The sequence below is a fragment of the Anomalospiza imberbis genome, chromosome 5 (genome assembly GCF_031753505.1).
Source record: "Anomalospiza imberbis isolate Cuckoo-Finch-1a 21T00152 chromosome 5, ASM3175350v1, whole genome shotgun sequence".
Taxonomy (NCBI): Eukaryota; Metazoa; Chordata; class Aves; order Passeriformes; family Viduidae; genus Anomalospiza; species Anomalospiza imberbis.
In genome coordinates, this window is record NC_089685.1 from 6,949,618 (window position 1) to 6,976,777 (window position 27,160).

At 43.3% G+C, this 27,160-nt stretch overlaps 1 protein-coding gene and 1 long non-coding RNA gene across 4 annotated transcripts in view; both read right to left on the bottom strand.

Moving 5' to 3' along the window:
- FRMD4A (FERM domain containing 4A) overlaps positions 1-27,160 on the bottom strand; it is a 360,918-nt gene that overhangs the window by 276,975 nt on the left and 56,783 nt on the right. The window lies entirely within an intron of this gene.
- LOC137474939 (uncharacterized) lies at positions 14,251-16,566 on the bottom strand. The gene is made up of 3 exons (XR_010999563.1): positions 16,480-16,566; positions 14,446-14,726; positions 14,251-14,415 (listed from the first exon to the last, which is right to left on the bottom strand). It is a non-coding gene; the product is annotated as an uncharacterized lncRNA (long non-coding RNA).

Genomic DNA, 27,160 nt, shown 5'->3' on the forward strand with positions numbered 1-27,160 from the left:
TTCCCTGGTTGCTCCTGCTTTATGCATTTTGTTTTCCATCATGAATTGATGCTAGGACTGAAGCTCTTTCACAGAAAAATCCAACTAAAAAATGAGCTTCACAGCTACAAACACACCAGTGTTCAGTCCACAGGACCAGACCAGACCAGTCCAAAGCAAAACCCTTTTGAAATGCCATCAAATGAGCACAGCTGCCCACCACTGCTCCTAAGGTCAGCTCCCCCGGGGCCACCCCATTTCCTCATCCCAAGGGGTAACCGTCCACATACCAGTACCCAATTGACGTCCAAATGCAAAATTAAAAACCCTGTTACACCACCAGAACTCGATTTTCAGTGTTAGAAAAATCACATTCAGGCTGGTTGGAGCATATTACAGGTGGAAATTGCTAATGCCCTTTAACACCAACTCTTGCTACATGCTACAAGCTACATGCTCAGGGAGAGTCGCTGTCTGAGTCATGCACTGAGCTGGATCTGATTAACTCCTGAAAATATCACATGTTCTCTGGATGATGATGGGGGATTCACCTCAATTAGCTTCCACCATCTAAAATTCTGCTTTCTGGTCCAAGCCAGCCACTGAGGCTCCTGCAAAACCAAAAAGAGGGACCAGTCCCTTCTCAAAGCGATCGGCTGCTCAGACTGGGAACCACCTCTGACCTCTTGTATCCTTCATGCTTAGCTCAGCCTGGAGACTACACTGAGAAGGAGAAGGTGCAATGGAAAACATTCATGGTGGTGTCATGGTTGGTTCATGGTATCCCAGGGTGCAAAGCCTGGCATGAACCCAGAGACAGACAAAACTCCTTCCCTTTAAGACCCAGCAGAAGTGCTCCCAGACAGTGACATACATGAGGGTGTTCAACCCCACACATCCCTTTTCTCCTCTATCTTTTCCAGTCCTTTCGACCATGTAGATATTGCAGTTTAAGGCCATTTTTCTTTTTATTCTTTATGGGGCAAAAACAGGGAGAGGAGGTGCCCCCTACAGTGATTAATATTAATTTCAAACATAATTAACTGTTCTCAGCCAAATTCAGGTTCTTATCAAACGCGAAAGAATCTGATCATATCAGATCAGGCAGAGATAAGTTTTCCAGAGCTAAAGAGATTGTAGAATGCTGGCAGGCTCATCCATTTCTTGCTGGTTGTATATAAGTGTGTTTTGCTATTGATATTTCCAAGACTTTAATAAGACTTTGAATAAATGGCAGCAGGAATTCCAGGCTCCAGTAAGACAAGGCCATTGTGATATTTCTGCTGTACAAAATTGTGCCAGGCTCTGATGAAAGGTTTACAAGTCTGTGCATCTGTGAAGCATCATCTTGTCCAAATTGTCAGGGGAATTTGACTGTCCATAGCCTCAAAAGGAACATAAAGGCAGAAGAGCTTTTGGGTGTTTTGGAGATGTCAGGTCAGGTGGTCCAGATTTAATGCAATATGATAATATGGATGATGTACCCATAGCAGCGTATGAACACCCAGTTCTTTTAAAGCTCAGCTCTGCTTTGAACTAGTCTATATCACAGTGCCTCATGAGCTTTCCTATCTTATCTCTGTTTACAAGCAAAAAAAAAAAAAAAAGACATTTCTCCTAAAGTCCAACAGAGTAATTTAGTCTGGGACCAGAAAAGCAAGCTGGGGCCTTTCTGGTTCAGCAGCACTCAAAGCCTCTCTGATCTGAATGGATTGGGAATTGTGCTGATACTGCATGAGTCAGAGCAGAGCCCAGCTCAGCAGGATGAGCAGGAATGGGAAAGAGTATGGTGCTGTTTGAGCAGCACCAGTGGCTGTGAGCCAGCAGCGAGTTTCCCTGTCTGGGCAGTGCAAGCTGCGACCCCCAGCTGCATCCCAAGGATGCTCTGGGTCCCTGGGCAAGTTACCAGCTCCTGCATGGCATTACCACGAGCCACAGCTGAAGTGGTGTGTGTGACAGCAAGGTCTGTTCACATCCACCTTCCCCAGTGGGCCAGGGGACCCCAGTGGTTCTGCCTGTGTGCAGTTTTGTCTTGGCTCCTCGGAAAGCCTGGCAATCTCCTGTAAGAGCTGGAGCGTCAGTGGGTGGATGGGTACTGTGCATCACAGCATCCTCCTCACAAACTCCAGGCACCAGGTGCGACTAGAGCTGTACTAGCATCCAGGCAGATGCTCTGCTTTTAGCCTGTGTAGCCACCAGTCTGCCCTCCTTGTGCTCCTTGTCCATCCTGCAGGATGAACACTCGGTGTGCTCCAGACTGCTTGCAACCCCTCTTTCACGTTCAGAGCAGTAATTTTACAACTAAAATTGCAGGAGCGAGCCAAGGAAGTTTATCTAAAATTGTGGGAGCCAAGGAAGTTTATCTTTACTTTAAAATGAGAGCTTTGGTTGCCCTAGCCGGGAGAACAGTGCCCCAACAGCGTGTGCCATGGTCTGACACCTCGTTCCTCTGCTGGGCTGCCACTCTCAGCAATGCTCAAATTCCTGAAGACTCGTTCTACAGCCTCTGCTCCTGTGATTTCAGATCAAAGGCACTGCAGAGGCAAAAGGAGCATGTGAACACTTGCATCCTCATTCTATTTCTGGATAGGGGAGCAGCATTTGACTGAGCTCCTGGGCAGCTGCACCCAGCGTATCTCAGATTCTCCATCTGTAGAAGAAGGGACCACCTTGTCTGGTTCACACAGGTGTAGAAGAGGTTCATCCTGTCATGGATTCAAACCACCATATCCTAGAAGATGGGAATGTAATCACCCTTAACTAGTCATGGAAGTAAGAAACCTTGCAATCCCCTCTTATGTTGTCATAATTTAAATGTCTGCTGGACTCCAGACTACGTGGAACTACCTGGCTTCAGCCTTGGAGCTCCATCTCTTTCTAGGCTCTGCTGACTATCTTGACAAACCTCCATGGACCAGAGACAAGAGATTCTCCTGATATTTAGCCAAGTAGATGTAAATGGCTGAATTTCAATGCCTGTATCTATAGCTTAATCTTGCCCTGTGTACCTAGTACTAGGAAAAATGGCCCCAAAAATCCTTATGTTCACTGTCAGACTACTGGCTAAGGGTCCTTGAAACAGCTGAACTCTGTAGTATGTATTTGAGCCCTCAGTTTTCTTCTTGTTCACCCTTTGTGGGTGCATCCAGGCTGGGATAAAATTCTGTAAACTGAACACTTCCTAACCTTCGGGGTGGGGATGCCAGCACAGAGCCAAGTTGTGCTGCCTGTACCAGCCCTGAAAAACGGAGGGGATTTAGATTTGGACCCAGTCTCCGCTGCTCTGTGATGCAAAGAGCTGCCATCTCCCCAGAGCTGCCCGTGGCAGGGACAGTGGGTGCCGTGGCAGCGCAGCCTACCCTGCGTGCGTGTGTGCCCCTAGCCGACCTCGCCACTGGTCATTTCATTCAGCTAACAAAAGGTAGCATCGCGGTGTTGCCATGGGAACGCCCCGCCAGCTGAGTGGCTACAGCATCCTGTAAGGGAGGGGAAAACATCCCAGTCACACACCAGGGCTGTGCTGAAACGTATCTTATATTTAGAACAGGCGGTGCGGGGAATACTAATGAATATTTAACACTCGGAGTGCCTTTCATGCTTGTTTTTTTTTTAAATTTTTGTTGCATACTTCCATAAGCACAACATTTGCTTCCAAATGGTTTGAATATTATTGCTACTGTGCTTCTCTCATCACTGCTTCTCCAGGTTTCCTTTGCTTTTCATGAAAGCAAACTTTCCACGGGTTACCTAAAAAAGGGAAAGATTTGCTCATGCTCTGCAAGAACCAGTCCCTTTTAGGGCTTTATTTCCCCCTTTCTTTCCCCCCCTCTCCTCCCCCCATTTAAAAATACCTGCTTTCAACAATTAATTCCCCGTGCTGCAGAAAATAAATAAATTAATCAATCAATCTAACTTTCTTTCATTCATTCAGGAAAAATACACACCTGGAAATGTCCTGAAATTCCTTTCTTCTGTCCTCTTCCCCTAAATAGTCAGCAATGAAAAAAAGGGGTCTAACTGCCCAAAAGCCCAAACTGTCAATAATTTAATGGGCTTTATTTTATGACACATTTTTAAAAAAGCAAATGTGCTGGACATGGTGGTGAGTCCCACCTGCTACTGCCCAGGCTGTGCAGGCAGATTCGGCACCTCCTGGTGATGAACAAGCTGATTTTTTTTTTTTTTTTTTTTTTTTTTTTGAGGATGGTAAAGGGAAGTGAGAACAGCGCTGGCTGGGGTGGCATGGGGAAGAGGTGCCCACCCATGTGGGTACAGCTCACAGCACTGCCAGGCTGGGGACTCCCACATCCAGAGGTGCCAGGAAGATGCAGCCTGGCACAGACTGTGGGTTGTGCTGATGGCTGGGTGCATCCTCTCTGGGATGGCACTTCCTCTTCAGGCTCCACTTTAGCTATAGATTAAGTTATAAACAAGGTTAAAAGATTGTGATGTATCAGATCTCGTTCTGAAGCAATCTCCTGGCATATATAAAGCTTTGTTCTCAGAAAGGCCAGATTCATGGCAAGGATTTTAAGAGTGAAATGTGCTCTTTTTGCTAGCCAGTAGCAAGGTACTGGGCTCTTTTTTGAGCTTGGCAGCCCTGCAGCAGCTGTCGGGATCCTGAGAGCTTATCTATGTCCTTCCTGCTTGGTACCACGCCAAGTCACCAAGGATAGAGGCGCAGTTCAGCTGGCAGCTTTGTCGGTGATGCAAAGGGAGGAACAGTGATGTACTGGGTGTGTTGCTTTGGCAGCACTGACAAGCTGGAGCTGTGTTTATTTGTTGCTGGTTGTAGGGCGTATTTTCAAAATGGAGAAAGGTTTTCCTCTGAGATTGCCAGTGCAGTCCTTTGAGATTTGCTCCGTGTGTTCTTAGGGAGAGGGACTTGCCTCTGAGGAGGTTAAGAGGGGACACACCCCTGCTCTTTGCAAGCTGTTCCACTGATGCAGCATCTGCATGAGTAAGTGCTTTCAAAATGATTTGCCACTTGCCCTTACATGGCACCAATTCCAGCAAGGGCTGGAAACTTGAGCTATTTTACTGGAGTTTGTCTTTAAGGCTCCAATGACCTGCTTTTTTCCAGAACAAATAGGCTTTTTCCACAAAAGCAAAAGCAGTATGATGAATATTGAAGTCTTGAAGTATTAATAAGGCTGACTTAGCCGCCTCCCAAATCTGGATGGCAGACATAAAGAAGTCATATCTGTGGACCGTAGGTCATTGTACAAGTCTGAGAAGACTGGGTTACAGCAAGGCCAGTTCAGCATCCTGCCCCGCTTGGCAGAACCACCAGGGTCTGTCCATCCTCCTCCAGTGACTGAAAGGCATTTATCTCTATGACACATCAATGATCTCAGCATTGCTATCATGATTCCTGTTAAGGTAAAGCTGCCCCTCTACCACATAAATGAACCGCCTCAGCAGAGATGGGGACTGCTGTGTTTGAAGAAGCAGATTCCCAGGATCAGGCTCTGGCTTGGTGGCTTGGGCAAGGCTCTGTCTACCTTCTTTTTCCTTGCCTTCATCCTAGCTCACTGGGAGGATCTATAGATGCTTTGGGGATCTACAGATGAAAAGTGGGAGTTGTAGAGATGGGGGTCACAGACTCAAATTGAAAATTACTGTGCAAAATCTCTGCCCCAGCAGAAGATCCTCTGGCGGTCCTGGCTCCCAGCAGGTACAACCACGAGGCTGAGCATCCTTCTTAGTCTTCTGACAAAACATGTGCTAGAAATATGAAGGGGCTTCCTTCCCTAAAAAGCAACTGAGCTATATTTTCCTTTTGCTGCTAGGCATATTTGCTGTTCTGGACGTTAACAGTCAAAACACACACAAAGCCTTTCACTAGAGCATTAGGTCTATGTATGCAGTTTCAACAGTCAGATGATTTATTCATCCACTTCAGTAACCATTCAAACAGGGCACGATGCAGAAAGCAACAAACACTGAGTGTTTGTGTTTGGTTTGCAAGAAGAAATCAACAGAACAGGATAAGAGAAACTGTTTTTCCAATGTAAGGGGCTCCAATCCCATCCCTGGCAATATCTCTGTCAAATTAAACATCGTTTCCCAAAGCTACAACTCTGCTGAAGCACAGCTATTATGCTCTCAGTTAGAAACCTGATTATAGCCACCTCGTGTGTGTAAAAACAAAACCTCTGATGCAAAGTGACTCCCAGATACTCTGCAAACACTCATAAATGCACTTGATGCTCTCTGGACACATCTCTGTGTGTGCTGAAAGGGAAGACCAGCTCTCACAGGGCATTAAGAGAAAAATAGCCATTTTTCTGAAGTGTAATATTATTACAAGTGTGCAAATCCTGGACTATGGTATTTTGGCCTGGGGAAGAGGAGAAAAGGAGGGAATGAACAGAAGGGCTCAGCATGAGGCAAAAATTAAAGATGTAGCAAGGGAAAGAAAGGGGTTGAGAAAGTAAAAAAAAATAATAATAATTATAATAAACCATAATAATCCAGGATTGCCCAAAAAGAGTCCTAGAAAATATTATTTTGCACAGAGATTTTCTAATCTTTAAAGGTTGGGTTAGTTTTGATGCAAATCAGAACCCCAGATGAAAAGAGCCACCAGAGACCATCGCTTCTCCAAAGTGTGTGTGCAGTTTTGATCCCTCTGACGGTGAACATTGGGGCAGAATTTTTCAGGTCTCAGAAGGTATTTCTGCATGTAAATCAATCTGTAGACAGGAGGATCCCCCGGATGACAGAGTCTGAGGTAGATCCTGCACACCCCTTATTTGATGGAGTGCTTCACAGGACATAATCAGATGCCAGAGCACAAGACCAAGGGAAACATGTGATATCATTTTTCTTTGTGATAACCCTACATTTTTCATTTTAAATATTTTTATATTTGTTGGTTCATCCCTAATGAGATGAGAACTAGAGAACTGCTTGAAACTCAGAGTCATCTCCATCCCTTAGATTTACCTCCTGGGATAGGAGCCAGACATCCCTTTCATCTCAACTGGGGCTCCCATCACTGCCCCAAATAAAAGCTGATGTTGGTAGCATGTTGCCTTATGCTGTAGTGGATATTTCTAGCTATGCCCATGGCTGCTTCAGCACCTGCCTGTGAGCCCCTCCTTGGGTCACTGTCCTCTTTGTGCTCCAAGCCACCCTGGTGATGCCCTTTGGCCACCCAGCTATCGGCCACTGCATGTTCCAGATGTGATTGTTTCTGACCAAGGCTTCACTGACATTGGAAAGGAGACAAAAGCTAAACAAATCAGAGGTCCGTTCAGCTCATTCAAACTCCTTTCATGAAATTCCCAGATTCAGTTCCTTGGGGCAGGGGTAATGGGACATTTATGCGTCTCCCAGGATGTCTATAAAGATATAAAATAAAGATGCCAGCACAGCATCCCCAGCAAGGCACAGGAGAGCTTCTACATATAATGAATATATATCATCAGCCTGTTTTCAGCCTGATTTAAACAACAATCCCCACTTGCATAAAAGCCTCATTTGAATTAATATCCGATGCTGGGTTTCATAGCACTATTAAATGCTGTTAAAATTCAGGGACCTCAGTCTTTCTTTATCTGGAAACAACAAGAAAATTCACCAAGACATGTCAGAGGTGGGATTCATCTCAGCCAACTTCAAAAAGCTACAGTGTGATGGGCTCCAGCTTAGCAAGCCCATTATCATTTCATTATAGGAAGTGGCATGAACTGGCACTTCTAAGGCTCAGTTCCCTTGACCTGTGCTAGGGAAAGGTGACATGTGCCCTTACTGCCTAAGAAAATGTAATTTTTTGTGTGTTTCTTGTGCCACAATCCTGGCAGAAATAAGCATGACAGCATCTCATTAAGGTTTCTGCTCATTATCCTAACACCCTGATTGCCCATCTGAAATACCTTGCATGCAATAAGAAAAGCAATCACTGTGATGATGGAGCTGAACTTTTTAAAATAATGATAGGTGTTCTACAATATGTGTCAAAACCCTGAAATCTGCCCAAAACCTTTTTTTTGGGACATTTGCAAAGGTCTTTAACTTTGCAAAGTTCAATACATTAAACAGTTAATTAACATTGCACTGAAATCTTATCATCACCTAGATGTAATGACTGCTAGGCAACTAACTTTCCTCCAAATTTCCTGTAAAGTGTTTCCTCACCTGCTTTTTATCTGTTACTGCATTTGTGATGATATGAACACTTCTTAGCTTTCCTTCCCTCTTTATCTTACTTTGCTTGTTAAAAACAATTAAAAAGGCATCATCATTGTGCAAAAACACGGTTAAAGGTCTGGGGAAGAAGTCAGTTTAATCAAGGAAAGAAAGCCCCCTGGCATGGGGGGCTTGTCTGCTCTTATCCAAAGGCAGCTGATGTTTGTCTTCTGTGAATCTTTACAGGAGTTATGCAGGTGCAACCCAAAGCATGTAACAGGTGAAAGTTACCCACAGCTTCCAGAGGGATGAAGTTCAGCCTTAGGAGTGGAGGATGGAGCTTTGATCACCCCAAAGAGCTGTAGCCAGGGCTGTTGCAAACATTGATCTTCAAAGCATCAGCGTAATCGATGTGGCCGCTGCTGCTGTGCACATATTGACGCTGGGATAGCTAAAAATAAACCCAGCCACATGATGGGGGCTGTGGCATTTGTCCATGAGCAGTGGCCTGACTTGTACCTCGGGGCTGACACGTGTGGGACAAGAGCAGCTCCACACTTCATGCTTTGGACAGATCCACAAATCCTTGCTGAAGTTTTTGGGCAATGGTGAGGGGCACAGGGTGCAGCGTGGTGGCTCATTGCCCTGTGGAGCATAGATGTGAGTCTCCATGGGTAAAAGGAACCCCCCTTGGCGGCGCAAAGGAGGGACCCAGGTCTAGTCTGTTCTCTGCCTTGTAATCCCTTGAGGGTTTAGGGCAAGTTCTGTCTCAAACCCCTACGCACTTGGGTTTATCACTCTGAAAGCAGATAATCTATACCTCAGAGGAACATTGCATGGATAAGTCAATTAACCGTGAAAGCACAGATGGAAGATGCAAAGGATTAGTTTTGCAGATCAACCCTGCCAGGCACAAATACATTTTTAGATCCTTTCTTTTCCCCCTCATTAAAAATCACCAGCAAGCTGCTCCTTATAGTCCTGCTTAACGTGTTAATGGGGCATCCCCACCAGTACCAGCCACATCTGTGCCTAACTGTGGAAAGGGGGGAGTGAGGCCACCTGGGCTCAACACCCTTACCTGGGCAGCACCTGGCCACTGCTTGGCCCTTGCCTGGCAAATGCTGCATGCCCAAGGGAACAGCAGCATCTCCTTGTCTGCATCCTAGACAAAGACCTAAACCAGCTGGTCTTTAGAGTGTGTCTGGCTGCCAGAGCTGACCACTACTGAGTCGCCATAGTTTCACTTCAAGACAATTTTAATTTCTGCAGGACCTCACATAGATTTGGAAATCTATTAAAGAATGCTAATCTAATTTTAATGCCACGTAAAAAACATCCTTAACATCTTGTGCTTTGAAAAAATGTACAGAATATATGTTTTTTTCTCTGAATCAGTGTCCTATAGATAATTAAGTGGTCTTCACTTTAAAAGGTCACTTAGAAACATCACTGGATTATTTATTACTCACTGGTGATAACCATCTGGGAGGTAAAACTGTCTCACCCAAGGAAAGCTCATACTGCAGCCTCTAAACACCACTGTCAGACATACAGTCTAGGATATCAGGGGATGATTTATCTAGCAGTAGCAAGTGAAGGGGCTCCTGTCCTTCCTCATCCTGTCCAAACCCAAATCCATTCCCCAGTCCCCAAAATTAGTGTGCCCATTCATCTGGTATATGTTGGATTAGAAAAAGAACCCCAGGTAAAAGAAAAAAAAAAAAAAACCATGCAAGGTGGAAAAAAAGTAAAAGTGAATTAGTGAAGTTTATATTATCTGCCCTGTGGAGAGCAGTAAGTTACAGCAGAAAGAGCAAACACCCACAAGAAGGAGAAGACTTTGATCTGCTGCTAGAGAAAGTCTAACACAGGTCTCCTGCTTCTGCTTGCAGTGTCATTTTCCAGATCATTGGTGAGAAGTAACTTACTGTATTTGTTCTTTGCTTGGTTATGTTTTTTTTTTTTTAATCAACTTTTCTTATGCAGGCAAAGTCCTTAGGCACACTTGGGCTAGCAAAATAATGCTTTTGCTGGTAATCTATTTTGTTAAAAAACTTCAGTGAAGTACATTACACAAAGGCCTCTTTTGCCCTGGGCTGCCCAACCCAGGAGGGTTGGGCTGTAAATCAAACCTTTACCAATCAGCCTTTAAGAATGCAGAATAGGCTATTGTGTAAATCAGCTGCTTTCTTGAGTTTCACATAGAAAAGAAAAATCTTTAACAGTCCTTATTGTAGGCTCAGGTATCTAAAGTTTCAGTATCACTGCATCTAAAATACAAGGGGCAGATATTGCATTGGCTAACAATGAAAAAGCCTACAGTGGCTGTATGCTGAGAACATATTTCATAAATACAGTTGCAGAAAGAAAATAGGAAAATATTTCAAACTGAATAGCATGGAAACTGGCTTCATAGCTACTTGTCTGTCTTAGTTTGTTGGCCACATTTCCAGCTGAAGGGAATAGCCCCCTCTAATCCAAGTGACATTAACTTAAGACCCGATGGTGACATTTCCAGAGCTAATGTACATTCTACCGCTATTTCCTTGTCTCACACATTTTGTTACAATGACAGGAGTGTGATTGTGGTCCAGAGAACAGAACATCCTCTTTTTTTTCTGGTGTTCTATTTCTCAGAGCTCTGCCTGGGATCTGCTGGATTTAGAGCAGTGGGACAAAGACCTTCTGGCCCCCAGGGTAGCACTCCTACAGCTGGGCTGGCTGAGCTGGGTGGTGACTTCTCACTCACTCTGGTTTAAGGGCAGCCTGTTCTGTTGAGCCATTGGCAACACTGCAGCCCAGAAAAATCCCCAAAAGGGAACTTGCTTTGCATGCTGTAACTATTGGTGGGAAATGCAAAAGTGGACACCTTTGCAAATCTAATCCCCCATCCTCCCTCCTGAACACATTGCTTCCTCCTTCCTGGCAAACTTTCTTCCCTTTGCTCTCTTCCCCAGAGCTTCAAGGAGAAAAATATCTGGGCCAAGTCTGTGTATGGCCACCACTTTATCAAATCTGAAGATTTAGCATGCTTGGCCCTTTCTGGACAGCAAAATCCTTAGTCCTGCCTTTACAGGGGTTGGGTTATGAAACAGCTCCCTTGAACTGAGAGGTACAAACAACAGTAGAAATGACAACACACCACATATTGGAACCTGTCAGGGGGATCTGTGTCTTTCATTGCAGTTGCTCTGCCTCCAGGATAGCTGCAAGGCTGACATTCATTTTCAGCCATTTCCAGCTTGGTTTTATGGCACTGAACACTGTTTGATGCTGTTGATGGCATTCAACACTGTTCAGAGCAAAGAGCCTTTCACTGAAGCATCCCATCTTACCAAGGATTTTGCTCCCCCCTTTATCTCCTGTTATGTTGGTACTTCAGTCATGCCAATAGGTGTTCTCTAAAATCATGGCCACCTTGTGTCTTGAGGAAAGTTTCTTTACATAAAAATGGCTTATAAGGACAGGAAAAAAAGTGGCTTATCCACTCTCTAGTGTCTCAAAAGCTGCTTGCCATAAGCTAAATTATCAGAAACATATAATCCTAATTGTGTATCAACTTCACTTGAAAAGCACCTATGGCCCAACTCCGCGTATTTCAGCTGTTTTTTGTTCCCTTGTCTCCTGTGGATACATAAGGATTGGCTGCTATTATGTGTTAGAGCAAACTAAACAAAAAAAGCCCATCCCTCTAAAGAAATACATCATTAGTGTAGTAGAACTTTCATTATTTAAAAGCAACACCTTTTTGCCCTTAATTTTTGACAATCACTTAAAAAAAATTAATTAAAACTTGCATATTTTCCTACATACGGTATTGTTGAGACTGTCAAACCTAATAAGAGCAGGAAAAGACAGATGAAAGCACTGTGCTCATTTCTGAGCAGCTGGGAACGGCACTGAGAAAAGCACAGCAATTGAGATTAAGAGAGAGTCTTCACAGTGCAAGATAACCCAGCTGCTTGGAAAATCAAATCTATTGAACATCCAGATTTCATGCAACAAAACAATGCCTTTCTGAAAAAGGAAAATAACAATGCTCACGCAGAGTTCTACAGTCTTTGGTTCAGTTTGGAGATAAATGGGCAGTCCTATACTTTTCCTCTACAGAAAAAGTCAGGGTTAGCTTCCTAATTGTGACTATTCATTGCCTCTTTTTGTCAACTCTGAAAAATCAACTTGGAGTTTTTCATTTGATAATAACATACCCCACAATTTACTGGAAAGGGCACTTGCATGGGGATCTAGGATGTGCATGTCTCATTCCTCACACTGGCTTTGAAAACCTCCTTCTCCTTCTCCTTCTCCTTCTCCTTCTCCTTCTCCTTCTCCTTCTCCTTCTCCTTCTCCTTCTCCTTCTCCTTCTCCTTCTCCTTCTCCTTCTCCTTCTCCTTCTTCTCCTCCTTCTCCTTCTCCTTCTCCTTCTCCTTCTCCTTCTCCTTCTCCTTCTCCTTCTCCTTCTCCTTCTCCTTCTCCTTCTCCTTCTCCTTCTCCTTCTCCTTCTCCTTCTCCTTCTCCTTCTCCTTCTCCTCAGTCTTCCTATGGCAAAGAGACATCAGTGCCTTTGGGAAATGTTTTGACATCTCTAGAAGAAAAGTGTTATACCACAATCCTATAATTTCCTTACTCAGAGTTGATTCATGCTAGGAAGTCAGGAATAGTAGGGCCTAGAAAGCTGATCAGAAAATGTTTTTCCCTTGATGTAAGCGGTGTACACCATAAGATTCCACAATTTCCTCTGAAAATTATCTGGGCCCAAATGTTTTAGCTTTTTGAGAAAACTGGGTATTTTCTCATGGGAAGAGATACTTGTTCATTATCTTTAAATCTTTAGCTGGAATCTGCTTTGCCATTGAAAAATGGTTTTATGTGATCATTTTGATCAGCTGTGGAACAGCAAGCTGCTCTGTAGGGATTTTAAATTTTCATTGCTATCCAAATGTGACATTGTACCTACTGTGAGGTTTTGGTCCAGGTATAAAGTGTTGATTGTTCCCACCCATTCTCCATTCTCCTTTTTTTTTGCACTGTGTTAACTGAACACAAAAACACTTTTCCAACACTAAGACCCAGCTCTCCTTCCCAGACTCAAGAGATACATCAAACACTGGACAGGACATCATAAAACCCAGCTCTTTCTTTCCTTCAAGGCACCATATTTTCAGTAACCTTCTAATAACCTTTGAATGTGTATGATATTAATTGAGAAAAGCAACAATTCTGGAGTTTTCATTGGATAGAAAGGAAACATAATAGTCTTAATTCCTCTAAACGAAACCTTTTATTTATGCATGAAAAGACGGTTAATATGTTCCCTCTGATAGCCTTTTGTTATGTGTTTGGCATTGTAATAACTAACTAGTCATTCCTGCTCTGGTTTTTTGTTCTGGCTAGTTTTTTAATCAATGGCACAATACTTTACCTTTCACCAAATGCCTCTAGTTTCCTTGAGAGCCTTTGTAATAAAATTCATCAAAGCATTTGTAAAGTCCGCAGGAATCATTGTTGAATAGTTTTCTTTCAAGTCGTTATTGTATTGGTGCTGAAGACTTCAGCCAGGCTGAGGGAAGGATATCATATTCCCCAAAATAGATTGTTTAACTTACAACTAGAGTCCGCTGCAAAAAGCTACCAAAGGTGCCACAGCTGGAGTTCCTCCCTGATCCTGCTTAGACCAGCAGTAATATATATTATAACTTGTAGCCTTGAAGTTACTCACTTGGGATGAATTCCTAGCACCACAAGCCCTTTCTTGAGAGGATATAATTAACAATGTTTTCATTCTCCCTCCCTTCTTCCAGGCAAATCTGGACTCCAGCCCTTACATCTTTGCCTTGGTATCCTCCAGCCCTTGTGAAAATGATGTGAGTTTTGGCCTTAATAACAAGCCATGTAAAACCTACATAATTGACCCCTTTTCTGAAAATATTTCAAAGCTTTCTCTTTAGCCTTTGAATATGCATGTGCAGAAGGGATGCCCTCATTTCAGCAGACCCCTGTTGCATACAGCAGCCTTCTTGCTGCCATACAGAAAAAACAACCAGGGAACTGTAAGAAATGGGTTTTTGCCTCCCAGATGCCCTACTTTTCCTTTATGTGTGATTTTATGCAAAGGAGCTCAAACCCTTTACTTCTGTGCCAGGCATCTGTGGCATTAATACACATAGGGTAATCCATATATATCCATGGGAGAGCAGGGTCGTGGGGTCCAGGGTTGAGGTCCATGTATCCATGGTCATCTTTGAGGCTTGTGTGGACAGTCCAAAATAATTTTGCAGCAGCACCCAGGACAGAAACCTTTCTATGGCTGCCTGCCTGGACAGAAACCTTTCTATGGCTGCCTGCCTGGACAGAGAGTTATCCCAAGCAAGTCTCAGAGGTGAGAGTTGGATCTTTAACCCAAAGAACTGGAATCTGCTCATCAAGAAATGGGAAGTGTTAAGGCACTTCTGCCTTAGTTCAAGCAATAATGGCAACATGATCATTTTCCATTGTGTCTCACTTGACTGATTACAGTTCTCCTAAAGGCTGAGTTGTGAGCCCCACTCAAAGTCCACTGAGTCCATGCCATATCTCCATTTATCCTGAGGGGACCTGAGGGGGTGGATCTGAAACAGCAGGGGAGATGGTGTTTGGTTTTGAGTTTGGGTTTGGTTTTATGTTTAATTACTTATGAGCCTTATGGCCTCATTGTGAGCTCTTTTTTTTCTGACCTAAACTTTCTTTTTCCTGTTAACATATCGGTATCACTCAGATGGCCACTTTTTCTGAACCATGTTTTGTTCACCATTTGCTTACATTGCTGTGTTCATTGTCCCCCTTCCTCTACCAATCCATCTAAAACTTTTTTTTTCATTCAATTGCAAAGCCTGTAATTCTTATCTGCCAACAGGACTGAGAAAAAGGATGATGGAAACAGACTTTGATTTCCTATCTATGAATAAACCTTTCTTTCCCAGCTCTAGAGAGGGACTTACACTTTTCCATCCTTTGGATTCAGTCAGTCCTTCCACTTGTTAAGAGAGAGCTTCTCCAAGTCAATATTACTCATGTGTTTATTCAAAATCAATACTTCTTATTACAGCTTCTGCAATTGTGTCTCACTGTCACCTACTTAGCTCACAACCTTCCTGGCAGACTCCCAGCTTGCTGTGAAGTTGCAAGATTGAAGAAAAGAGGAAGTCAGACAGGCACAGAGACCCGCTGACATGGGATGTCACACAGGACAGATTGCCAAGAATTCCTTCATCTGCTTCTCATTCCCTGCACTCAGACACACATGACCAGATGAGAGACAGTCATGATCTTTGAAATCTCTGTGTTACTCTCAGTTTCTGCTTTACCTCCTGAAAAACAGAAGGCCACAAAGATGATCAGAGGGCTGAAGCACCTTTCCTGTGAAGACAGGCTGAGCGAGGGTGTTGTTTATCTCGGAGAAGGCTCCAGGGATACCTTAAGAGCACCTTCCAGTACCAAAAGGGACTACAAGAGAGATGGAGAGGGACTTTAGACAAGGGCATGTGGTGATAGGACAAGGATTAAGGGCTTTAAACTGAAAAAGGGTAGATTTAGATTGGATATTAAGAAAAAATTCTTTACAGTGAGGGTGGTGAGACATTGAAAGAGGCTAACCAGAGAAATTGTGGATGCCCCATCCCAGGAAGTGTTCAAGGCCAGTTTGAGTAGGGCTTTGAGCAACCTGGTGTAGTAGAAGGTGTCCCTGCCCATGGCAGGGGTGTTGGACCAAAGTGATCTCTAAAGTCCCTTGCAGTCCTTTGGTTCTACGATTCTAAGTGATAACTCACCTAGAATTAACCTAATTCAGGTCACAGCAAGGGTCAGCCAGTGCTCAGGCAAAACCATCATCCAAACAGTGTGCAATGTTTTTACACCTTGCTGCTGCCCCTGCTGAAGCAGATGGCAAGCTCCCGTTGACTTTATTGAGGCCATAAAAAGCCCATGATGTTCATGCAGTATGGAGCAGCTCCTGTTTCAGCCACGCGCCGCCAGTGTCACTTTTTCTTTTGTTTGCTCCAGGGATTAAGAAAGCCTCCACTGACCCCCGTGGAATCTCCACCTCTGAGGCAGAGAGCTGGAGAAGGATGGAGGCCAAATTCACAGCAACTGCAGGGTCTTTTCTTGCATCTCTGCTATCCCTTAAGCTCCTCCTACCCAACCCCAGAAAGGACAGGCACTCAAGTGCCACAACTCGCAGGTGACACAATCATTCAGGAAAGCCAATTCCAGAGCAAGAGGGGCTATGGGAACATCTCAGGGCACTGAATTATATAGCAGTAAAAGGGCAGATGGCTTCAGTGCCCATTAGTGCAAAGAGACCTGTGGGGGAGAAAATAAACCTACCTATGTGTTTGCAATGCTTCTTTTAAAGTGCTGATAGCAGCCATGAGAGAGGTGCTGGAGACACTGGATAGTTTTCTGAAAGCTTTGGGTCATACTAAGTGGTGGTGAGAAAGGCAAAATGAATGATAGGAAATCTAAGGGAAAGGGTTCAGAATAAAATACAGATTTCATTATTCCACTGTAGAAAACTGTGCACCCTTATTTTGAAGACTCTGTGTGATTCTGATGACTTTGTCTTGAAAAAATAGAGAAGAGAGACAGACAAGAGACAGAGATGATCAAAGGTTTAGCAGGGCTTCCACAAAATGGAGGAAATAAAATAGAGAAATTTTGGGCTTGGAAAAGTGCTGAAGTGAAGCAAAAGATTTGTAAAATCACAAATAGTGTAACAAAGAGGAATAGAAGAACAGTACTCGTTTGTTTATCTTAAAATAGGGACTACTGGGCATGCAGCAATGTCACTGATCATCTAAAATGAACCTCACACCATATTTTTCTTATGCTATGTCATGAAACTGAAACCTATTGCAAAAACATTTTCTGTGATTCAAAAGGAAATAGAAAAATTAAACAATTTTAGAGTGGTTAAGTCCTTCCATGGCTGATTAACACAAGGGTACATCTGCAACTTTTAGCTTAGGAAGAAAATGTATTCACTGCTGGATGATCCACATCCTAATTCCTCCCTGTAAGCACTCGTGGTGGGCCCTGGGCTTTCTGGCTCTGCCTCACAGTTGTGAGGTGCCTCATAGACCTGAAGGTGTTACAGACCCTATCCTGTGAGGGCATCACAGACTTCTCTGTGATAGCAAAACAAAGTCTGGCACAGAGAGGCAGCCCTTGTGTCTCAAACAGAGCTGCTGTTCCCCTGTATAAGATGAGGTCTTGGCCCATGTGTGCCCATGAAATAAATTATTTTTGTCGTTGTTTCCAGTGAAGACCCCTACCCCTTGTGCCTGCAAAAGGCAGGAACAGATACATTTATTTTTAACCTTTCAGGCTTTGTGACTCATTTTTCCATTGATTACCTCAAAAAACAGGGGCTATTTATATACATTACGGTCTATAACTGTCAGCCCTGTGACAAATCACCCACCCAGTGCCTTGTCAATGATGTGGAAAATAGTGGCCATATAAACAGATCAAATGAAGTGGAAGTTAGACAGTACAATGGCATCAGGCTGTAGCCTTTGACCTTTAAAGGCCAGAGATCAAATCTGTCTGTACTGAGGAGTTAAAACAACCTGGGGAGTTCACTCTGGTACCCAGGGAGTGATGAACCAGCATCTTCCCTTGGGACAGGGGCAGAGTTGGTACAGGTAAAGCCTGAGCTACATGTGAAATTTTGCACCATGACTGTGGAAGCTCTAATTAGAGAAGACTCTGGTGGTGTCACCACAGCACCTGACCAGGCAGAAGGTAAATACTATTGGGAAATGGGAATCTCTAGGAGAAATCATAGAGGACTAATCCATAGTCGCAGAGGTTTGTGGAGAAAAGCTGCTCCTGTCTGAGGCATGTTTCAGTCAGGAGACAGTGGATAGCAGCACTCAGAGCAGCAACCAGGAGAGCTTCCTTTGCTGTTTGTTTTGCAGCAGTTTGGGTTTCTGCAGTTCCTGTGGTGCACAGCACAATGATCAGTCTTAGGCCAAGTCACTTCACTACTACTTTACCTGTGTTTTTCTACAGAATGAAACCCCCTTGTATATTGGGTGAGAAATAGGTTATTTTCAGACCAACAAAAGCAATGGCTTTTCCATCCCACCTGGGGGGGTCATACTTCTTATTTATCTTTATTGACCTACTCTGCTTTTCCCATTTGAGTTACAATTTGACAACTGCCATTAACTGCACGTTTAACAGTTTCTCCTGGCTGATGTCAACACATTAAAGTTAAATAGTGGGACAAGAAATTCATTAAAATCCATTGCAATTTGAAATCCTGGCAGGCTTTCTTTTGTACAAGTCTACCAGGCCTCAATCATAACATTTCAACCTCTTGCAATTGATAAAAATGTATTTACCTGCATGCTGTGTAGAGCTTGCTCTACAAGAGGTGAGAGGGTAGGAAAGACAGCAGAGACCTCTCCCACCTGGTTGCTGCCTGCCTGGACACTGCTGTTGCTTCCCTGGGACAGCACCAAGCCTTTGCTGTGTTCTGCACTGGATGAAGCATCAGGGGTGCAAAAGATCTCTGTATTCCCCAATCCTGAACCACCCAAGGGATCTCAGAAAACCCTGCACTATGGGAGCAGCTAAAGAATAAAAAATGTCTTTTTTTTTTGGATTCCAGCCTCTGGGGTAAAGCAATTGTCCTTCTGCTTGACAGCAGACCACCTGTTGTGCTCCACACAGGAACAATCAGCGGCACGCGATGCGCTTTCACTGTCGGGGATTAATTCTCCACAGTCAAGGGAGCTCAGGCTCAACAGTCAGGCACAGCTGCTGCCTCACCTGAGTTGTCACCGCTGCTGACCAGGCAGGAAGTTCACAGCCTCTGATGGTGGCCCAGGGGCACCCAGCAAATTGTTTTTCCCGTGATGGTGGAGTTGATTTTGCTGCCAGCACAGAGTGGCATTAAGCCATCTGGATCTACAGATGCTGTGGGGCAGAAAGGAGCCACTTACAGCACACAAGGGCCCCACAGTTCATCAGGAGGAGGGACCTACCTTTATATGGGACCCTGAATGACCTTCCAGATCCTTGCCTCTGCCCCATAACTGCAGTGGGACAGAGGGGCAAGTCCACAAACTTTCTCTTCCCCTAAATGCATCCAAAAGAAAGGGACTGTCATCACCTGGCTCTGAAAAACCCCAAATCCTGACACGCTTAGAAAAGACTTCAAACATCACAGCTTTCCCAAGTCCAGCCTGAAGTTGTGAGCTAGGTTTTCCTGGCTTAAAATAGTCATTAATGGAAGGATTTTTCTCATCCAAACTCAGACATGTCAAAATCAGAAGTCTAATTTTAAGTTAGTCACCTCACACTATGTTTTCTTCTAGCTACAGTTGTCCAGAGGCCACTTATCTGATTTTAGATGCCAATTTTGGGATGACATGAACAACCTGTTGAAGACACCTACTACTTTTCATCAACTACAGGGAGACAGGAGAGTGAGTACCCCAGAATTAGATGTCTAATTTTAAAGTGTCCTGAATTAGGTCAGGAAGATCACCTCCTGCCCTTATTGGCAGGGCTGAACTGCTTGGGCCAATGCTCAGGGACATGAGCAGAACCAAAGTGGGTGGTATCTGGATGAAGGGAAGGACAAGAGTGCCCTGAGTGAGGTGAAGGAGAATCAAACCTAAATAAATCTTGGTGATGGAGTCAGACTATATAATCAAATATATTATATATGATATTTAATCAAATGGGGTGCACTAGTCCAAGGCTCTTTCCAATAAATGCAACCACAAGATGACAGAGCACCAAGAGTGGATAATGAAGCAGAGGAGAAGCCACTAGGGATAATCTAAGTGCAGGGTCATGGTCTTTTATTTCTTTCCACCTGTTCTTACCAGCTTTGCACCTATGTTGTCATCCATGGGTTTTGTAAAGAAATTATTTTATCTATTTACAGGTTAACAAATAGTGTTAAAGGCATTTTGGGGGGAATGGATAAAAATAAAGGAATTACTCTGAGGTAGCATAATGGTATTCAAGGTCAGGATTAAGGTGTGATTAGCCTTGTCTTTAGTATATTGTGTCTTATTTATAAAATAGATATATATTTCAACCTCAGCACCTCGGTGACCAGCAGTGGCAGGTGTGTGAAGAGCAGTGGTCACTGTAGCCTGGCAATCTCTGCAGAGAGTGGGAAGAGAGTAGGGAACAAGCCTTAACACCCCCTGTCTCAAAAAGGTCTTGGCCACAGCCGTGGAGCAAGTGGCCGTATCATGAGCCGGAGTGAAGTGGGGCTCACAGGACTACATTAATCTACTCTTTCCCAATCAATTGCTTCAGTGAGATTATCACAAACATGATGGATTGGATCACTTAATCCAGTTAGACGGGAGCTCAGTGGATGGGTAAATAAGGAGAGCCAGCAGTCGTGTGGCCTCCGCTGACCCGGAGCAGCAGCTGGTCAAGCTCTCAACGCCCTTCTTGACCTGCTTCTTGGGGCTGACAGTGCTGATCAAACACATGCAAGTGACACAAGGGGTGTGCAATTGCAGGCAGGGTATTTGCCATCAGAAGGGAAGAGGGTGGAAATGGCACCAGGGGCTATTTCTTCCTTACCTTGTGCACACTTAAGAGCGAACAAAAGGTTTCTCATCCACAAAAACAACAACAAAGGGGGAAAAAGATAAAGCTTGACAATTAGATATTCCTGTGAGATTTCCAGTGTTTTGAATACTGGGTAAATGGCACATAAGGCTGGAAATGGCACCTCTGGATTTTGGAGGGGGATGCAGCACAGCTGAGCTATGTTTAATGAGGGTGCTCTGGCAGCACTAGAGCTACACAGCAGTCAGTCTCTTGTCAACAAAATGCAGCCATTTCTGCCTTGTGTTATTTGATATTAACCAGCACAGTTGCTTAAAATTTAACACCTGAATTAGAAAGATTTTGATCATTAATGACTGCATGCAATGCTACACTCAGCATGAGCCATCAGACAGGCATCTTCATTTGGTGTACACAAACCCTGCAGCTGGAAAAGGCAGCATTTGGGTTGGTTTTTAAAAGGCTGAAATAATTCCACTCTACCCATGATTACAACAGCAAAAAGTCTGCTAAAATTTCCCCCCTTTCTAAGAAAGAAAAAAAAAAAAGGATGCTCACAGTGAGATAAAACATGAGTGTGTTAACATAATATATGTGATTCATTATTTGCTGATCAATGATTAGATGTGGCATTCAACTCTAACCTCTTGCAAAGTTTTATTAGATAGGAGAATTAGTGTCTGGACTGGCAAACAGGGGAGAGTAGAGACCTAGAATCCTGTATATTTATACTGAGTAAGCAGACATCAAAGGATTCTCATGCAGGTTGTGGGTGAGGATTTTGTTTTGGGAGGGTGAGAACAAATCTTCCTTCAAAAGCTCAAAAATGCAGAGAAAAATTATGCATTTCGCTGACACCAAGCATTGAACTGCCGCAGTCAGAAAATGCAACCAGAGCCAAAAAAGGGTAAGAAACAGCAGAAATGAGTAGCAGAAGTCCATTCTCCTTGAATAATCACCACATACATGGGCATGTTAATACACAAATACACACTGAAATATATTTAGCTTACAGATGTTTCAAAACTTTTAAAATAAATAACAGGTTTTTATAGTCTGGCAAACCCTGTATTTTGAGGTAATTAAAGCTGATTGCTTTCAGAGCAGCCTGTTAATAGGTTTTTCTTATTTATCAAGGGTCATTTAACATTTGCAGTGTACAAAACATTCCTCCAAACCATCAAGCCACTTTCCATGAGCAAGCCTGATTAAATACCTGACATGGTGGGTCTCACACTGGATCTCTCTGTGGCTCACAGTGCTCTATTTACCCAGCAGTTTCCATCCCAAATAGAAACAGCATCTCATTACTGGTTCCTCGAGCTGTCTTTCCCTTAAAGCTGCCCACATGGGGATTTTTCCCTTCTGAGGTCTTCAAAACTTGCTCAAGGCTGTTATCTTACCTCTGTATAGAGATACTACAATTGCAGAGTCTTTGGGTAATATGAGCAAAACACTCAGAGTCACTTCCAATGGCATGAAACAAAACTTGGGATCTCTAAATTTTGCCTCCAAGCCATCTCATAGGAGCAATACCACCCTACCAGGATCTGAAGGAGAAGCCAGTAACCAACCATTGGATCCTTGTTAATCCCACCCAAGGCTCATGGACCTCTCAGAGTACCCTTGGAAGATTTGCAAGAGCAAATTGCTGACCACTCAGAGCAGAGGTTGATCTAAATATGAAGAATTGCAAAATGCCCTGGTCTCTAGGGAGGTGAGGGGCAGAACTGGGCTCAGTTCCACTGGAATGACATGATCAGAAGGGGCTGCACTGTGTAGCTCCCCAAGAGCAGCCAGCCTGGAGGAAATAGGAAGCAGCTGTTTTGTGCAATTATTTCTTCACAAAGTTGTATTGTAGGAGAAGGCACGAAGATGTGCATTTCTGTGAAGAACCTCTCTTGTGAATAGGTAATCAGCAGTAATTAAAAACTCCAGACAGCTTCTTGGGGGGGAAATCCAAATCATACAGTGACAGAAATGTGAGTGAGACCATTTTCTTCCTCTCTCCCACAACCACAGCTCGTCTCTGACAATCTGGGAATACTGGCTGAAAAGTCATGCATGACCTTCAGTGGGTTTTGTCTGAAAACCACACAGAATTCTGGCTATTTTCTGGAATCAACTCTCATCTCTAGTATCTTAATTTACCAGATCTGCTCTGCTTTGTATTTTGATTACATTTGTCAAGTGGAGAGCAAAAGTGTCACAGGAAAACTAGGAAAAAACACAGATAATGCCTGACTCTCAGGGAGGGCAGTAGATGAGTAGAAGATACAAAAGAATGAGACTAAACTAAACTAATTTCATACTATTTTGGAACTGCCAGCTTCCATTATTGTACTGCAAATCTTAAAGCATTTTTTTTTCCAAAAGCCCCAGAGAATATAAGGCTCACTTTTATAGACATAAATGCCTTGTTGTTGCAAAGAAAACAATGAAAATAAGCAAAAATATAAACCCAAACAAATAGAATGTGGTAAACAAAGAGACCTATCCCCCACCCAACTAATTTCCTACCTACAATGATCTTCCCTTGTAATGCACATGTGGGATAGACAACTTAAAATACATGACAGCACAATTAAAATGGTAGCTTGGCTCTCTGTGGAAAGATGGCATTTATGGCAAACTTAACTTTTCCAGCATTTTTGCATATCCATTTAAGGAAGTTTGAGAATATTTATTCAGTTTGGTTAAAATGCCAAAGTCTGAAAGGCAAACCAACTGATGAAATATATTCAGCTTTACAGTATGCAAAAACTAACCCAAAGAAACATAATCATGTTTTATTTAAAAGCACACACACACACACACTCTCTGATGGATAATATGAGCTGAGTGAAAATCACTCACTCTTGCTACAACACACTGAACTCAAGGACTTGGTGACGCAGTTGCCAATCCCTCGTTCTCAAGGACCATCTGCTCTTGAATCTCATCTCAAACGCTTGCAGACACATTTTTAGCATTTTTGAACATGTACATTTACTGGTGCTTCCCTCACACACCTCTTGGAAACCCACAGTCCCAGAATGGCTGTATTTCTCTCTTAAAGGACAGGTAGAAATATAAGTGTCATTAAGTTTCAGAGTTAAAATCCCCTTGAGTTAAAGGGGTCAAACTGCCTCTTCCACAATACTGCCTCTCTCTTTGGTGTGGGAACATGTGAGATCAAATCTCATCCAGACAGTTTTCTTCATAAGGAGGCACACATGGCATCTTTTAAAGAAAGATAATTCTTAGAGGACTGATGTGGTCACTAAAGAAATACTGACACAGTGCATTAACGAGGGCCAGTCTGATCTGACCTCTGCCTGAGCCATTGAATATTGTGGGATTGCTTTTAATATCAACTATTCTTCAGGGAGCAGGAGGTCACGAGCTACATGTTTCATACGGTGTGTGAGTGGTTTGTGGATGACTGATGCCTGCTGATCTTTGGGGCTGCATGGATCACTTGCAGTGAGAGGCACCATGTGTGATTAAAAATAACTCTGGGCTCACTCAGGATTGCTGTGGGGCAAAAGGTTATTAAACCTAGCTGAGTTCATAACAAGATGATCCAGAGACATTCACAAGATCTGTTAAGGTAACTGAGGTTGTGGGCTAGGGTCTAACACCATAAGGGGCATCTTAAAATTGGTCAGATTACATCTGTGAGAACGCATCCACCTTGGACATAGGAAAGCAGCCGTGCAATAATCAGCCTTCTCCTTTTATTTCATGAAAATCACTGCATAGGTCTGATCTGGAAAATCACTGCCAAATCAGAATGTTCATGTCATATGAGTCTTAGTTTGTCCCAGTGCTGCATCTTGAAGGATTCATCTTGCAAACCCTGTCTTTAACAATCTTTAATGTCCATAACTTTAAGACTCATACTCCTATAAAACCCTGGCAAAAGTCCATTAATTTACAGTATGATCAGGGGAAAAAACATATTTGCAAACCAGATTACAGCAAACCTCTTTCCACCAGACAGTAAATTTTACTCAGGAACACAAAAAGCCTAAGAAGTCTTTTGAAATCACACCACTTGAAGGACCACAATGGCTACTGAAAACTGTATGGTAGTGCTAAGATGTATACAACACCTCGAGGGGATGTAGAGAGATTTCATTCCAGTACCACAAGAGCTGAAACTTCACAGCAGCCTGAAGGTGTTTCCAACAAACCAAGCCACCCACAGTGACCTTGGTGTTTATGAGTTCACATCTTATTACCCCTTGGCTGACTACACGGCCAATGTCAAAGCCAGAGAAGAGGATGAAGCTCATGGACTTTATCAATTGGGACAGCTGACCAAGGTTGTTTCTCCTACATTTGTTTTGACTCCCTGTTCATTTCTAGCCCATACTGGGGCTTTTTCTAATCCCTGAGTGACCTTATTCTCAGTGAGATTTATGGGACAAGCCCTGTTGATTAGTGATTCTCTGCTCTATCAACTCTCATCTGTGAGGCCGTGAACCACCCAACTCGTGACAGATCCAGAGGAGGAGATTGCAGCCTTCCCAACCAGCCTGAGCACCAGCAGCACAGGCGTTGCCAAATGAAAGGAGCACAACCCCTTCAGGTCTGCCAGACAGCACAAACGTGGAGCTAGTCCTCTGTGCCCACACCAAGCACTGCACCTTGCCAACAAGGAGTGTGTGTAAAGCCATGTGTAATTTCACATGGGCAGTGTTCTTTTGGACTGAATCTTCTGGTTTGTCTCAGTTGATGTGTGGTTCACCTCACAAAGTGGTCTTGAAGCACATGACCTATGTTCCTTCCAGGTAAACCCCAACTGAAATATGATGCAGAAGCATTGCAGGAACACAGCTAATGTGCTCCAAACCAGACAGTTTATGGGATGGGGTTAAAGCTTGCCTGGAGTAAGTGCCTGGAAATTGGTGCAAAAGAGAGGTCCTTGGCACTAACTGTTTCACTCCACAGAGCTGCTGCTGTTGGGTCACACTGCTTCCTAGGGAAACCTGACCAAAGGATTCAAACACTGGGGCTCTACCATAAAACTCATTTGTTGGATGATGGGGTGACATTAGGAAACAGTCTGATTATAAGACAATTTCCCCCTTGTACAGAGAAGAGGATTCCACCCCTTTCAAGTCAAAACACAGATGCAATAATATAAGTAAAGCCTATGTACTAACTCAGCCTAAGTTAAACATGAGAGACGTGAGAGATGCTTAGGAGCTTAGCAAGAGAGGGACCTCTAAGTCATAAGCTGGAAAAAGCTAATCTATTTGTTACTGCATCTTCTCTGCTCTTTTTTTACCTCACTTATCATGGAAGTGGTGAACAATTTTTTTTTTTTTTTCGCTTTGTACAGCATTTGAAGTTGTCAAGGATCTTCCTAAGGTTTCAGAGGTCACATTAGAAAATCAGGTCTGGTTGAAGTGCTCTTGAGTGATGAACATGATAGAAAATGCTGATTTCAGTAACTGAAGAAGAATGGGCGGGTAAATAAGGTTTGGGGTAAAAATATGTGATAGACCAAAGTTCATCATGGAGCTGAGAGCTCTCCTGCCTCTGACACAGCTGAGACAGCTCCATACAGTCTGTTAGGGAACAGCGTAGGATAAACAGAACACAGACTACATACAGCTTATATCAGGTATTTTCTTTGATGAAATATACAGCAGGATGGAATTCCCTGTGTTTTAAACATATAATCAGCACACTTCAGCTTTGTGCCTCATCTTTTTGAAAACCAGACAGCATGGAATTAAAATTTCCGACCTTTGTTCTTGAGGAATAAACTTTCAAATGTGGAATTCCAAAATGCAGATGAAAAATATAAATTCAAAAAAACCCCAAATCAACAAAACACAACCTTTCTGTTAATATGGTTTTTAAGCCAATACCATCAAGGAAGGAAAATTACTCATGATTTTGACTGTATGGATCGGTCACTCCATTATAACACAGAATTTAAATGAGCCTTTTCTCATTTCTCACAGGCAGATGCTTCATCTGTCTGTGAGTTGAAGTGCAGTTAACATACATGTGGTGTTGGACTCTGTATGGCACTTGGTAAAAGCACAACTTGAATGCAATTGAGACCTGTACAAAAATAAGAAAGGGGAAATTCAGGAGGAAGAATTCAATTTCACTTGGTGGTTCAGATCTGACCTGAGGTGTCAAACAGGCTGTGTAACAGAATTCACAACAATTCAACAGACTCTCTATGGAGAGAACGGGTCCACGGTGGAGAGAGATTGAAAAATTAATTCCATCCGCCTGTAAGAGGAGGCCAATGTTACTGAGTTAGGAAAAAGAGGAGGGGTCACTTCTGAGGACTCGTTGTACACGGTCTAAACTGTGCACATCAGGACAAGAAACACAGACAGAGGTGTACCAAGATCTTTCCTTCTCATGAGTAAGAACATGTTTTGTAAACAAATGCACAGCACCTTGCATCTACTGTTTAATTTAGATGCTGTCAGTTTTC